Source organism: Rhea americana, unplaced genomic scaffold (genome assembly GCF_003343005.1).
Source record: "Rhea americana isolate MKP2758 unplaced genomic scaffold, rheAme1 scaffold_628, whole genome shotgun sequence".
NCBI classification, from domain to species: Eukaryota; Metazoa; Chordata; class Aves; order Rheiformes; family Rheidae; genus Rhea; species Rhea americana.
Window position 1 is genome coordinate 29,774 of NW_028186788.1, and position 2,357 is coordinate 32,130.

Consider the following 2,357-nt stretch of genomic DNA (forward strand, 5'->3'; position numbering starts at 1 on the left):
TCCCGGTCCCTCATCGCCAGCTCTGGGCCCCTCACACCCCTCGTGCGGAGCCTCCCCTGGCCAGCGCGGCCGAACGCGAGCGCTGGGTCCCGTGGCACCGGGCTGGCGGCAGGACTGGCGGCACAGCCGGGGGACAGGGCCCGGATGGGGCTGTGCGTGCTCCCCGCGGCACCTGCCTTTCCAAGAGAACAGATAGGTCTGCTGCTCCCTTCTCTGGGGCTAGCGTTTCCCCGGATGAAAATGTCAGCAGTTGCTCTTTGCAGCTTTTCGGCTCTGTCATTTCACCTTGATTTCACTGTTAGGTAACACTTGGCTAATTACAGATCCAAAAAACACGATAAAAATAGCCTCACTACAGTATCAACAGCACTATCTCCAGCTCCTCCTCCTCTGAACTCGGTTCAACCGGAGCCCAAAGCGGAGCTGCCATGCCAGTCACACAACCAGGCCTTCATCAGCCCYGTTGCAGGCAACCTAATTATGTCTCTTGATGTTATTTCAAAAGACATGGGGAGCAATTGGTTGTTTTTTCCCAAGTTATCTACTCCCTTTCCACACTGAGCGATGGAAAATAGAAATTCTTGTTACCTGCAGAAAATGCACAGTCCAATTCATCACRAGGCACCAAAGTTTTCTTTGTTTAAAGTTATTTCCAAGCAGGGGATGGATATGGGTCAGAGAAGCAACTACGTGGACTTGATTGCTAATAGGCGCTGGTTGGGAGAGACTACAGGTCCCAGCGTGAAAGCCTCAAACTTCAGCTAAATTGCTGCAGCATCCTTCTGGGCAAGTGGGAAAGTGCTCTGAGCGCCTTCGGAAGCCGTGGGTCAGCTGGGCTCTGCTTCCCCTGGCAGCACTGTCTGAACCTGCTAGACATGCTTTGAGGGGTTATTATCACYGCATGACAGCGCAGCTGCTTATTTGCTATGCTTTGATATTGGGCTAGGTGCTGTACAAAATGCCAATTTTGCTAACAATTCTTGCTTTCAGGAGTTCACAAATCAAAGGCCTAATCCCATAAATAGACCAACCAAGTCTGCAGTGGGAAGTGTTTTATTTGGTACCAAGTGTTTGCAGGAATGAGACCTAAAGAACCGATGTGACAATGACAGCAGGTAGTGGTGGAACTGGGGCAAGAAGCAGCCCTAGCTCCTCAGTGAGTACTTAACTGGGTTGGTTTTTGTGGAGAGGCCATGAATGAAGAGAGCTGGATTCTCCACTCAGCTCTCGCTGCCCTGCAARTGGTTCGTCCATCTGTAAAACAGCTCCCGCAGCGGGACAGCTTATTTCATCTGCGGCAACACTCTCCCCACTCTGGGCTCAGTTCTTGTGATGAGCAGCTCCACACCCTTGTCTCCAGATGCAAAGGTTTGGGGGGTCAGGGACTGCCCCTCGCAGCATGTTTGCCCGCTGCTGAAGGCAATGAGGTCTTAGTGAGGTTTTTAATCGCTCCATAATGGAAGAACCTGAGCTCCTGCTTCCATAATAAATGATTATGCTGGTTCTGAACATGGGACATGGCCTGGTGATTAACCTGGCAGAGGAAAGGGGATACAGGATGCAACAAATGCATTTGTTGACATGATCAACTACCAATTCTAATTACAGTGGCCTTGCAGGCTACCAGCCAAGCATGCCCGGAAGCTGCCACCAAGAGGAGATGGTTCCAGAYGGTTAAACGTGACTAACAAAGATCTAGATGGCATAGTTCCTACCCGCGACTCCCTTGCAAGCCGGTCTTCAATCCGTTGTGGCTTCCCCCAAAGCCTGGGCAGCACAGYGTGACACTCACCCATGGTCAGAGCCTCTCGTGTGTGCTCATTCAGCCAGCTTGATGTGGAAGCCACAGACCAGAGTTTGACTTGAGGGAAGCAGCAGCATCTGCAGGGAAAGTTGATGTGCAAACTCGCTGGCCTGCCTGCAGGAGCCACTGGTGCCTGACTTGCGATAGCAAAACCACCAGGAGTTGATGAAGAGGCAGACAGAGAGCAGGGCGCTCTAAGTGGGCTCAGGGCTGCCAGGTCTAGGCACAGCGGGAGAGGAGACCCGGAGGGAAATGTGGGAGGGGTTAGACATCTTCCCTGCGCCTTCCTGCGAGCCTGATGGTTCCCAGTTCCCCACTGAGTTAGAGTCTCTGTGGGACTTCCCCGAAGGGCCCGTTGCCCTCCAGCAACGCCTTGCTCCACCCCAGAGTCTGCTCCATGGGTCGTGTCTCCCTGGAGCCCAGCACCCCCAGGCCCTAGGGTTCCTGTGGGGCCTTAGACCAGGGGGAATCTGTGGGGCTGGCATCCCTAAGCTCCAGGGTCTCCCTGGAGCCCAGCACCACTGTTCCCTAGATTTTCCTTGGGGCCAAGCAC